A 14,421-nucleotide genomic window follows, 5' to 3' on the forward strand; every position below is an offset into this window, starting at 1 on the left:
AGTTACTGTTTTAAAAGGTGGAAAAACTTATTTTAAAGTAACTACACACAGATCTTACAAATTTCTTCAAAACTGAAGCTGGTCACTAACCACAGTGTATGATGTATAAGCAAAAGAGTAAAATCATGCCGGATCTGTGTATTTACTCATTCATATTCTGGTTGTCAGTTATAAACAGTTTAGTGGAGATATGATAGTATAATGATGTTGCAACAGGGATAACATATCCTTATTGTTAATGGACAGATATCCAGATGCCTGAACTATTGATCCCGAAACACAAGTTCAAATCCCAAAACCGAACATGAGGATTTTACTTTCAATGAATTAGACACATTAATATTAAAAATCCAGCAACTCTAACAGTGACAATGAAACCAGAAAATTGTTCTTAAAGCTCATCCTGCCTCACTCACACCCTTTCAGAATATTTAAGACTCTGAGTTGGTCTGGCTGAGATATGCCACTTAAAAAGCCAAACAAGGTGCAAATGGACATTAACTGCTGTATTTGCCAAGTAACATTCACAACCTGCAACAGATAAATGAGGCAGTACACGCAAGATGGCTTCATTATCCAGCTGTGGTGGTGGTTCCTTCAATTGTTCATCACCTTGGTTCAATTGCAAAATACCACAAGCAAGTAATTCACAATTGATTTGAACTAAACCTCAGTATCCCACCAAGACCAAAATAATCCAAGCAGATTTGATAAACATTGACTGAAGATTTTAAAATGCGAGCAGAGAATTCATTAACTAAGGCTCCATTCAATTTGGATTCAAATAATTTGATTTAAATTTCAAATAATTAAGCATAATCATGAAGCTATAAAGAGGGAAGATCTTTCCTTCGGAAGCTTGCAACTGAAAAAGCAAATTATTTTCAGGAATAAAGTTTGAGAATACATCTCTCTACATAGGAGTCTACAAGTTTAATGTGTAGCCTCCTGTGCTGACCCATGGGTTAATTTTGTTATGAGGTTGAGAGATTTTTATGAACCATCTGGGTTTAAGGAATGTGGGCAGAAGTCAATGGAGGTTGTTGGGTCAGCCACCTCAATGGCAAAACAAATACAAGAGTTATGTCATTGATTTTAATTCTTACAATTGAGGTAATAGGCATTTCTTACTGAAACCAGTGAATATTTTACATCCTCGTTACTGGTAATTTAACGTTCAATGTACATTTTAAATAGATTAATAGAAATTCAGAAGCAAGCTACAGGCTTGAAACTAATTGAAGATTTCTGACCGTCTCTATTAGGCACAGTCTGCAATGAAATGCAGGTTTTATTCTAATTGAGTTGTTCACAAGACTTCTAACATAATTAGGGTATACAGAAGATACAGAATAGACTCTTGGGATGAAGTCACATGATAAATAGTCCTGCTAAGTAGAGCACTATTATGATGTGCAGGCTGTACAATAATTGCACGGTGATCAATTTAACAGTTATTTAATCTGAGTGTTCTAGAATCTTTATAAACACTAAAGCTGAGCTCTTCCATTTTATTTAGTCATCATAATCCATCAAGTGATTTATTGCTTTCTCATTCATTGCTCGGCTTTTAATATTTTAATACCAAAGAACAATGACTGAATGATCAAGAAATTAAATATATTTTCTGTTACTATTTCACATCAGATCTTCATAAATTGTATTCAGGTGGACTCAGATCAATAAGAAGTTCTATTCCTTCTCCCTTTCTTTATTCACATTGTAAATTATAAAATGATTGCACATGTTAAGCAATATTTTATGCACTGATGTCAAGGTAATTCAAAGGGAAATAGGGCCATGTCTGAAGGCATCTCAATCAGAAGTAACAGTGAAAATAGCAGGGAGTCCTACTTCAATCTTCTTCCCATCCATTGTGCAATTAGATTTGTCCCCCCAAATTATAGAAAACAAGACAAACCAAAATCTCTGGACCAGGATGGGAATGAAGAAAGGTGTGCAGTTATGAACCGGCTTGAATATCTTTCTGGGAAAATTCTCTAAGTGCTTGGTGAGGGGAAGGAAGTTTTACGGAGATGTTAGTTATTTGGAAATCCACAAAATATGTTGTCAGCTACCGGCTTGTTTTCACCAATGAGCACGTTCAGTTGTGAGGAGAGACTGGAAAAGCTCGGTCTTTTCTCCCTAAAGCAGAGGTGATTAAGAAGGGGCATGATGAGCTAAATTATGAGGGGACATGTCCGAGGTATATAAAATTACCAAGCAGAAAACTTTTCCCCATATCAGAGGCAAGTAAAACTGGAGGACAAAGCTTTAGAGGAAGGGGGAAGTGATATGAAGGAACCTTCTGTATCCAGTGAGGGGTAAAGATCTGCAATGCACTGCCTCAGGCAATGATTCAAGCTGAGTCATTGCCAGCATTAAAAAAAAAAGGTCCAGATGAGCACTTGAATTGCTCTGGTATAGAAGATCTGGAGCAAATGTTGGAGAGGGGGTTAATAGGGAAAGGTGCCACAAGTTGGAGCAAAGAGTGATGAAGAAGAAAGCTGGAAGGAACAGGTTGTAATTTTTGAATTGAAATGTGTCATAACTGTTTTAACAGAACCTCAAAAAATAACGCTAAGTCTCAGTACTCAACTGTGGGCTCAATGTATATCGAGCTCACAAATAGGGTTAGTGCAGGATCACTGTCAACGTGAGCTGGATGATCAGTAGAGACTTGGCTTATTTTTGTGCTGCACGGTTCTAGAGATCTTACCTCCCAGAAAATGGAGCCTATAAATTTCTGTTCCTGCGATGGAAGTGGAAATAAATGCACAAAATGATTATAAATTATAGGCATTGCAAATAAAGAATTAATGATAACAAGTGGACATTCAAGCTCTTTGGCTGGTTAAGACTGACAGAGATTTAAAAAATTCCAGAGTGGGCAACAAAACACAAGGACATCCAGAGTCAGGGGAAGGTAATGCTGAATATATTTTTCAGGAAAATATGAATAGCAAAAGAAAAAAAATCTATGTAGCCATTGCCAATTGTTGTACTAAGAAACCGATTTGTGGATCATCAACATGTTTAGAGCATCAACCATCATCCAAAGATTAATAAAAACATATTCTCATTCTTTCTCCATCCATGGATAAATAAGTAAACAAGATATAGGAGGAGTTCACATTGAGTAAATTCTCCACAACAAAGTTACAAAGCATCTGAATCACAATTGTATTTCAGTCTGGTAAACTGATGCATCTCACGAAGGAATCATTGCATAAAATTAATCCTTCATTATGATTTTTGATAAGGTTTTCCATTTGGGCACTCTCCAGCCAGCTGGCACTAACATACACGTCTCTGATTTCTCCTATCTTGCTCACCTTTTCTTTCCCATCCCCTTTTCCAGTTTTTACAGTTCTCCCCCCTCCTTCCTCCCTCCACTCACCTAGCCATTCCCCCTCCCCCTGATCGCTGCTGTCCCCGCCGGCCTTTCTCCACCTATCATCTTCTGCCTTTGCCACACCCCCTTCCCACCCACCCCCATCCTTTTCGGACAGTCTTTCATACCTTGATGAAGGGCTCACACCCAAAACGTTGGCTATGTATTTTTACCTTTGCTACATAAAGGACACAGTTTGACCAGCTGAGTTTCTCCAGCATTTTGTCTTTTCACGTCGACCATGGTATCTGCAGACTTTCGTGATTTACTAATGTTGGAACAGTCCTTCTGGTCTGTCCAAATGAAAATCTGCTGTTTACACTGATCTCTCCATCCCCTTCATACTCACATGTCTATCTCAAACCCTCTTTAATGCGACTATTTTACTGCTTCCATTGTAACCCTGGCACTGACCACCCTCAGTGTAAAGTATTTGTCCTGCACCTCTCCGTAAAACTTCCTTCACCTCACCTGAAGCACATGTCCTCTGCATGTGATGCTGCCCTGGGGAAAAGTTTCTAACTGTCCACCCTATCAATGCCCCTCAAGATTCTAGGAGGTCTCCCCTCAGTCTTCTGCACTCTGATAACAATCTCTCCTCAACACTCACACCCTCTAAACAAGGAAGCATATTGCTATTGCAAATCTGAATCTCATATTCAGGCATTGACTCTAATTGGTCTGTGATAAATGCATGGTAATTAAATGCCACATGCATTACTCACTTGTTCTGATCTGGTGCTGTTATCCTACTTTTCCAACTTCAAAAAATCAGGTGGTTTGGAATCAGAAAACAAAAATCACAAACCGAAACAGAGTAGAATAGTGGATAACAAAGTGATACGATTGTCTTTGCTTAGATATTCCTTAGAATATCTGGAGACAAGAATATTTGTCACATTACTTTCTGATCACTCATCACTCATTGGTACAAACTGTTCTTTGTAATGACAATTCACATGTCCTGCTTCCAACCTGGTGGTCAGCATCGTCAATGAAATTGCACATTTTCTACACTGATTCTCCTGATGTGGGGATTTGGCTCGGTACTAATCATCGCTTCGGTATGAGGAAATATTGTTCACTTTGACAAACTTCAGACGCGAATTTCATTTGGCCAAGTTTGTACAAGTTTTATAAACTAGTAACTGATTCCAAGCATCCAGTTAAGTGTCTACAACAAGAACGGATGCAATTGGAGTCATCCATCAAATAGGACAGGCAGGAGGTTCCAGTTGATAAACAGAAATAGCTCAATTATTAACATAGAAATTCAGAATCTCAGCTCTACTCTCTGTAATTCTCTGTATATAAAAAATGCTCTCTCCCCAAAGGGGAATGCGATGATGGTGATCTTGGAGTTGAATGATACCACACTGGAAATCTGACTGGATAGCACTTTTGTGATTTCTCATGTGACACATAATTAATACGATGATTCCCCATACAATGCTGAGCTGGAAGGTGGCTGAATAAAGGAAACAAGTGGCACATTTCAAAGGATATCATTTTGAACAGAACACAGCTTATGATTTGGCTCAGAAGGAACTTCATTACTGACCTACACTGACCACCTTTGTTTATCTCCCAGCTGTCAGAGTTCTCCTGATGCCCCTTCTCCCAACAACATACACCGATGAGAGTCACTTCCGAACCCACCAGGATAAAAATCATCTTACTTCAGATAATATTTGCTCACATTGAAAAAAATAATTCACTTGGTTTGTTGTACGTTTGTCAGAGAAGATAAAAATCAGGTGCAGGGTTACACATAAAAAGTACTATATTTCATGGCACAAGATGAGGTAATTGGATGATTCAATTTTAATCAAACCTACCATTGCTGGAGGTGATGAATCCACTGTGGTGTACATTGAAAGAACAGCTCTTTGATCACTGTGTTTTATTGGTATAATTATCCTGCTTTTATAAGCAGTTAAAAGCAACTACTTTTGAGAGTTCATTTTCTTCCAATCTTGATACAGACTGTTATCAGACTAGGTTTGTTGTACAAATTGTCTGTGAGCCTGTTCACACCTCCAGACAGTATCCAAGGCCACAGGTCTCCTTCCATTAAAAGTTTCCAGTGGCTTTTGTCTCTTTATTTGATTCAATCAGCCCAGGTGCTCCAGATGCAATGTAAAAACAAAAAAAAGTCTGAAATGCCAGTGTCCGAAACAAAAATATCAATGCTGGAAATTCTCAGCCAATCAAGCAACATCCAAGGAAAGAGAAATCAGTGAATATTATGGTCAGTGACTGTTCAGAATTGGAAATATAGTGGAGTTTTCAAAGTAGAACTGAGGGGAGGAGCAAGGTGCAAGACCAGAGCTCAAATGGAGCTTTGTTATGACAGATCAGGTGATAAGGAGCATGGTTGTGAAATATTGGCAATTGGAAAGAAACAGTGAGAAAGGGACAAGAGGCTAATGAAACAATGAAAGAGCTGGGGAGTTTAGTGTTCATTCTGGAGGACTGCAAAGTGCCTATGTGGAAAACACAATGTTGTTCTTCCAGTTTATTTTGGGACTCATGGTGAGAGGCGAAGAAACTGCAAAGGGACAGGTGGGAAAGGGAGAGGGATTGACAATAAAATGAGCATGAAACAGAAAGCTCAAGTTGACTCCTGCAGCTCTGCAAATTAATCATCTGATCGACATTTGATTTTTCCCATGTAGGGGAGGTCATGTTCTCATACTTCAGGCCCTTTCTCACCCAGTTTCACTGAAATGCTCTCATGCTCCTTTATAACATCATCTGTTTTAATCTCTCATTTAATTTAAATTAATTTAGTCTTTTCTTCCACACATCCCTCCTCCCCCTAGGTCTGCTTTGAAAACTATGGAACCTCCCCTCTTCCCCAGATCAGAGGAATGGTGATGAATTTCTCTCTTCACATGCCACAACACTTCCTAATTTCATTTGCAAAATGGCTTCTATTTGGTTTGGCTTCACAAAGAAACATTTGTGCTCTAAACTGTAAAATAGTCATGCAAAATAGCAAATCTCCTGCAGATTTGAACCAGCTACATCACTCAGACAAATGGAACATCATTAACACACAAGAGGACTAGGACAAACACCTGGCATGGGGCACCAAAACCTCTGAGCAGAAAACTATGCAAAGGGTTGTGGACACAGCCCAGTACGTAACAGGCAAAACTCACTCCACCTTTAGGAAAATCTACATGGAATGCTATCGTCAGAGAACAGCAGCAATCATCAAGGATCCACAGCACCCACTGTTGCCATCAGGAAAGAGGGATATGTGCCACAAGACTCGCACCATCAAGTTCAGGAACAATTGAACTCCTCCACCATCAGACTCTTAAACAGCAAACTCAATCAGGGATTCATTTAAGCACCCTTACTTTGTACATTATTTATTATTGGACATTATTTTCGGTATTGCAGTTTATTTGCACTTTCATCTTGTAAATACAGTCCATCATTTTTTGAGTACAATTTTTTGGCAATACTGATAAATAAAAATTCTGCTTGGCCCACAGAAAAAAGAATCCCAGGGTTTTATGTGATGTCATGTATGTATTCTGACAATAACTTTGATCTTTGACCAAGAAAGTAGTCTTTTGCACTGCAAAGATTATTCTTCACATCCTTCCTGCTAAAAATAATATATATAAAGGTCTCCGTGCGTGATTGACACTAGACACTATCCCGTGAATTTTCAAAACACAGTCAAGAGCAAAGACCAGCATTATGCCAACTGGGTGTATTTCCAATACTTTATTGTTATATGTTGTCATTTATTTTTATTGTCACACTTAGATTTTTAGCTTGGAGGTTATTCTCAAAAGTTAGAACTTGGGAAGCTGGGAAAGAAAGTCTGTTGCTGTGTGTCAGGGGCAGAAGTGGAGTTGAAGTGGAGTTGAAGATGACATTTTCCATTTCCAGTACAAACAAGGGAGGGAACATTTCAAATGAGAAAAATGTAGCAATTTGTGACTACAGAAAATGAAGAAAATTGGTGTATACCAACATAATATTTTTAATCCATTACATGTTGTGACTCTAAAAGCTCCCAAGTGTTCTGTTCTAATTTGTCCTGAGCACCAACTGAATCATGGAATGCAAGCAGAAATCGACGCAAAATGGGAGGAGACTAAACTTGAATTTTGCAGTTTTCAAGATCTTCCATCATGTCTTATTAAAGACAAGGCATCGGAACAACTATTAAACAGCAATTGTATGCCAGAAATTCCCACCAGTATGTGCGAGTTCACATCTAGTTCCATGACTATAAGAGCCAGAAGGTTATGGATGAAAGATTATTTCAAAATCAGGCCTGCTGTCCTGTGGGATTGCTACACTGTTGGAAGTGCTATCTTTGGATGAAATGTTAAACACAGCAACACTTGAATGTACCACAGCACTTTACTAAGTACATAGTGTTCACCAACCAGGCTAATATTTATCTCTCAGTTAAAATTTACAATGGATTATTTGCTTATTGAATTTGTTCCACTTTTGTTTCCAAATTGTACTTTGTTCCTGCATGACAACTTTGGACGACAATTCAGAAGTTGCACAAAGCATGTTAAACTTGTGAATGGCATTCAGTTTTAAATACAATTTACCTTTTAATGGGGTTGAAGCAGTTGTCACACTTAGTTGGGAAGAGAGGACAGAGCACAGTAGATACAGTTAAGAGTTGTAGGTTGGGGAATGGTTTCAGAGGAAAACCAGTCTCAATCTAAAAATGGTTACTAAGACAAAGAGAGAATTGAAAGCAGGGATTTGAAGCACCAAAAGGGTATTCCACGCCCAAGGAAATACTCAATACAGCACTATTGAGTGGCTAGGAATCCCGGTACCCAAAAAGAGTAGTGTGAGCTGCCTCAATGACTACCACCCAGTCGCACTAATTCTACTGTGATGAAATACTTGGAGAGACTGGACACGGCCAGAATTAACACCTACCTAAGTAAAGATCTGGACCCACTGCAATTTGCCTATTGTCACAATCGCTCCACAGCAGATGCAATATCACTGGGTCTCCACTCAACGCTGGATCACCTTGAAAAGAACAATTCATATAAATGGCTGCTTATCATGGAATACAGCTTGGCCTTCAATACATTATTCCCTCAGTGCTGGTCAATAAGCAAAAACTCTAGGCCTCTCTGTACCTACCCCACCTCCCTGCAACTGGATCTTTGACTTTCTCATTGGAAGACCACAGTCAGTACAAATTGGAAACAACACCTCCTCCTCACTGATCATCAACACAGATGCACCCCAAGGATGAGTGCTTAGCCCACTGCTCTACTCATTATATACCCACAACCATGTGGCCAAGTACAGTTCACCACAGTTGTCATCAGAATCACAAATGGCAATGAGGGAGCATATAGGAGGGAGATAGATCAGCTCGTTGAATGGTGTAACAACAATGACCTTGTGCTCAATGTCAGCAAAAACCAAGGAGATGATTGTGGATTTCAGGAGGAAGTCAGGGGAGCACAATCCAGTCCTCATCGAGGGCTCACTTGTGGAGAAGGTCAAGAATTTCAAATTCCTGGGTGTCAATATCTCTGAGAAACTGTCCTGGAGCCTCCCCATTGATGCAATCACAAATATAACCAGCGGTTATACTTTGTGAGGTTCCTGAGGTAGTTTGGTATGCCACCGAAGACTCTCATAACTTCTACAGGTGTGTCGTGGAGAACATTCTGGCTCATGGCATCACTGCCTGGAATGGAGGCACCAACTCTCAGGGCAAGAATGAACTCCAGGGGGTTGTTAATTCGGTCTGCAACATCACAGGCACTAGACTTCACTCCATCGAGGACATCTACATGAGGCACTGTCTTAATAAAGGGAAACCTCTATCCTCAAAGACCCCCTCCACCCAGGTCATGCCCTTTTTACTCTGTTACCATCTGTGAAAAGGTACAGGAGCCTAAAGATGAGCACTCAACTGCACAAGGTGAGCTTCTGCCCCACTGCCATCAGATTCCTGACTAATCAATGAATCAAAGACTTTTCATGCATTATTATACTTTTTAGCGTAATGTTGTAAGATGGTTATAATATGAATGTTTACACTTTGAAGTTGATGTAAAACACGGAATTTCATGACTTGATCATGATAACGAATCTTGATTCTGAGAGACAATGAACTTTGCAGCTGAATTAGGTTTGGGGACAAGTGCAGTTGGGACATTTTGGTCCATGTAGCAAGTTTGGTTGAAGGGCCCATTTCCAAGCTATAAAGCTGGTCTGATTTATTAAAAATGGGATCATCAAATGACCCAAAGACTGTGAAGTCAGTGAAAATAAATGTAACAGATTTGAATCAAAGGACACTAAAGCTATTGTTACGAGCCCAGAAGACCCCAGAACCCAGCAGCCATAGATATTCACCAGGACAAATGGTAACTTAAACAAAAGTTGCTTTTAATTATCTTTAAACAGGAAAACAGAATCACACTTTTACTTATCACTATTAACTTAACTAACCTAACTTAACCCCCTTCTAATTCTAAGCGCACGTGTATGTAAGTTCTAAAAAGTTATTTGATTCACAGTCCAATCTCACTTCTCATTCCTCCAAGTTCACTGGTTGTGGGCAATTCTTATATTGTGCACAGAATTTGACATTTATGAAGTTCACCAGGCTTTGGTTCTTGAAATGTAAACTGTTACTGCTCAGGAAGGTTCTTGTCAGTTTTCAGAGAGAGATTTGTTGTTCCTAGACACAAATTGATCCCTTTTAATCAGCCACATCAGTGTCTTGCCAAAGTAACTTACCCCATCAAGGCTTACCAGATGATAACCTCTTTTTTTCAGGTCACCACAGAGTTCCTTTTTGTTTCCCTTATTTCAAGTGAAACATTAGGCAGCCAGTCCTCTCCTCTTGCATGAACTACAAGGGCGTTGACCAGGCTGAACTAAGCACTCACAACCCATCTTCCAAATGGGTTTTTTCCACAAGCTTGCCAGCTAGACCTGTTCCAGTCCCAGCTGCTGCTACTGACTGTAGCACTGCAGAACTGAATTTTCTCTCTCTCTGAGAAAAGCCTGTTTTACTCTCTTTGCTTGCAAAACCACATGACCCTCTTAGAAAAGCAAGCAGCACTCAGACAGTCTGCAGCTCTGACAAGTTCTTTCATCTGTTGCTTTTCAAAACAACAATCCATTAGGCACTTCCCAAAGTTCTTGCAAAGGCCTTTGGAGCCAACCAGTCGAGCTTGAGCAGAGCTTCAGTATTTTAAATGAGATCTGTTTTGAGGAGTTCTTATGTGACCTACACAAAAAAACCTGCCCCAATTTATCTCCCAAAAACATATAATGTCACACTATTATATTTTGAAACAATTAAAGCCAGAAAGATTATTTCCCTGAATACCATCTTGGATAGTATTCCAATATTGGAAAGTTATATGGAAGTGTTCAGTAAGGAATAAATCTAAAATAAGAAAAATGCCTAATTTCATTTGTTCTTTTGTGGGTTTCTGTGCGATGAAAGAGACAGCAAGTCGAACAATGACGAACAAGGGTGCCATTTTCTCTCAGAGCTGTGTGCAATTCCAAAGGCACAAAGAAAACATGGATTGGCAGAGAAGGATAAAAACAGCACTCTGCAGTGTCGTCTGCTCTGCATATTTACAATTCACAAATTCAAAGATATATTTGAAATCTTTTTATTAACTGATTGACAGCAAAAGTAACGTTTTTCTGAGATATCGCAGAGTGGTCAATTGATTGAAAAAATGTTGTCTTTGAAGAAAAGGTCTAAAGATAAGCAAGTTATTAAGCTACTACATTCCTGTTGCCAGGCTTTCATTGCATAGTTCATCTTCATTGGTTCATCTCTCCTGATGCAATAAGAAACCCCCACAAGATTTGTGTACCCACAGAACAGAGTTACCGTTTATGAAATCAAACAGTTCACATACCCAATTCAGTTAACAGGTGTGTCAGATAACTGAGATCAGGAAGTAGGGAGCATAACTTTTTAAGCATATCGTATTGTCTGTGAGGGAGTGGACTTAGTTGAAACTAAGGATTAAATCAGAACAACTTCACTATTTTGATCAGTGACCTTTACCCCTTAGAGAAGGAAAGTAGTCAACTCACTTCCAAGGACAAAACAGTGTCATTTATTTTAAGTGTGTGTTTATTATTCAATTATTTATTCATGTTTAATGAAGTGCAAACTGCTGGGAAATCTAAGTTATGGATGACACTTGATTGTATTTTGAATGTGGTGGTGAACCTCTTTTGTGAACTGCTGCAGACCCAATCTAAATACTCCCATAGCGCTATTTAGTATGGAGTTCCAAGATCTAGAACCAGTAAAAGAAAATGGAAATATATTTTTGATAACTATGTTCTGGCACTTGGTGGTGGCATTCTCATACACCTGCTGCCCTTCTCCTTGGAGACAGAACTTAAGGGTTTGGGATGGTCTGCCCAGGTGACTGGGGTGGTAACTGCAGTGCATCTTCTGGATAACATGCATTGAAACCACCATGGTCTGTTGATGGAGGGAGTTAGTGTTGGGGTGATGATGGTTTGTTCTGGATGGTTTGTAGCTTCCAGCATTGTGAGAACTACACATTCAGGCAAATGGAGACCATCCCACCATAAACCTGACTTGTGTCTTGGAGATGATGAAAAGGCATTATTCTGTCAGGAGGTGAGTCACTCACTCCTGACTTTTTCATGCAAGCATTTATGTGGCAGGTCTCTTTTAGTTTCTGGTCAATAGTGACTCCCAGAATATTGATGGTAGTTGGGGCTGAGGGCATAGTGATAGCTATGGCTTTGAACATTAAGAGTAAGTATGTAGAGTCTCTCCTCAGTGCTTTTGTGCCATAAATGTTACTTGCTACTTAGTCTCCTGAGTACCTCTGGGATTTTACAATGGATCCTCCCAACCACTCAAGTCCAGGACCAAGCCTTCATCTCTCTATTGCTCATGAATTTAATTCCCTCACTAACATTAAAATACCAAGACCTGAAATTGAGAAAATGATGAGAAAATAACATAAGAAAAATGAGTGGGAGGAGGTCATTTGGACCCTTGAATCTGCTCTGCCATTCCACAACATCACGCTAATCTTCTACCGCAATATTGCAGAGCTGAGCCATTCTCAATTCTTTGATTACTTTAATATCTAGAAATGTATCATTTCCTGTTTTGCATGTAATAAATAACTGAGCCTACAGAGCTCTCTGGAGGTAAAAAATTCCTAAGGTTCACAATTAGTGAAGAAACATCTTCTCATTTTAATCCTAAAAGTTCCATCTTTTATTTTGTGGCTGCTGTTCTCCAGTTCCTGACTCCCTCACCAGAGCAAATCACAAAAATCTGTACACACTGTGTTTGAAGTAAAAAAACACAAAATGCTGGAGGAGCTCAGCAGGCCAAACAGTGTCCTTTATGTAACAAAGGTAGAGATACCAAAACATTGGTTATTTATTTCTAGTTTTTACTTCATAAAAGACACTGTTTGGTCCGTTGACCTGCTGAGCTTCCCCAGCATTTTGTGTTTTTTTACCTCACCAGAGCATCACCCTTTCTTTGTCTATCACATTGATGGCTCAAAGCAGGGTTTTGGCCTGACATGTTGACTGTCCATTTCCTTCCATGGATGCTGCTTGACCTGTTGAGTTAGTTTGTTATTTTCCCTCTGAATTTCAGCATCTGCAGTCTCCTCTGTCTCTATTTCAGAGATCTCAAAGAATTGTGTATGTCCCATGAGATATCCTTTTATTTTTCTGAACTCTGAGTGGATTCTATCCTCCAATTTCTTCTTGAATAACAGAATTGCCACCCCCAGAACCAGTTTGGTAATCTTTGCCGCAATCCCTCAATACAAATGATCTATCCATGGACTTGAGTCCTCTGGCAATAAATGCCACAGAGCTATTTAGCTTATAATTGCCTGCTGGATTCAAAGGAGACCTTTGGTTGATTGGTACACAAGGATGCCAAGATGCCATTAAATATCACCATTTAGAAATATTCATAATTTCACTAAGTGCAGTGTTTTTGTGCTCTACACAAAGGAATGTAAAGTTTGTTTAATTGTGTATCTGTTGTATTTTATTGCGATTTAGAAAGTAGAATTCCTCACTTGTCACTTGCCTTTTCATAACTGATTCTGAGGATCTAATCCCTACTTCTGTCAAATAGAAAATGCTTACCTTAGTAAGAATCATTTGGCCTGGGTACAATTCCACTGAATCTCAAGTTGTGAATTACCAATAAACAATACATTGACACAATGAAGGTATCTTCAGCTGATGATGGGCAGACTCAATTAGCTTGCTCTTCAACAGAATAAATCTTAAAAAGTCACAAGCTTTCTTCAAAACCATAAACCGAGATTGTATCGGATTATTTTACGAAACAATGGAAATGACCGAATTTTCATCACAGTGATAAATTCTGGTTTTTAAATTGAAGTTTAATCACCTTATTGTTGCAGGTTTCAATCCCAGAGGAGATGCTCAACTATCTGCTGCACAAATAGCATCAAAGATTTCACCCCATTCTTGCTGTGCCCCAACCTGTATGTACAGTGGAGCTCGAACCTGTGATGACAAACCTTGTAAAGTCGACCTAGTTCAATATGTTTGGGTTGATGCCAAGATCAGCCAATCTCACCCAAGGAAGCAATGGAGCTAAACAAGAAAGTAGAAGTGTAATGATTGTGGTTTAATCGCAAACGTGCTGGAGAAACTAAACAAGTCATGCAGCGTTCTTTATGGCAAAGATACATAACTAACCAAAGATACTGGACCAGTCCAAAAATGATGATTATGCATCTTTGCTATTAAGGACTACTGAGTTTCCACAGCACTTTTGTGACTTAAACAAGGAAGCAATGGTTGTACAGCCATTTGGATCATTAAACGGCCGAGTAAACAGGAAGATTTTTGGCATGTGTCTTACATCTGATCACCGTTCAGCAATTTTAGTAATCAGGTCCTACCAGCTGATCCTTGCAGATAATCTCCCTGAACAAAAATATGCATTTGCCTGCAAATCA

General features: G+C 39.2%; 1 protein-coding gene across 10 annotated transcripts in view; it reads right to left on the bottom strand.

The window, feature by feature from the left end:
- Positions 1–14,421, bottom strand: part of astn1 (astrotactin 1) — a 2,519,376-nt gene that overhangs the window by 940,010 nt on the left and 1,564,945 nt on the right. The gene's annotated exons all lie outside the window — the stretch shown is intronic.

The sequence above is a fragment of the Narcine bancroftii genome, chromosome 5, assembly GCF_036971445.1.
Source record: "Narcine bancroftii isolate sNarBan1 chromosome 5, sNarBan1.hap1, whole genome shotgun sequence".
In the NCBI taxonomy this organism is placed as follows: domain Eukaryota; kingdom Metazoa; phylum Chordata; class Chondrichthyes; order Torpediniformes; family Narcinidae; genus Narcine; species Narcine bancroftii.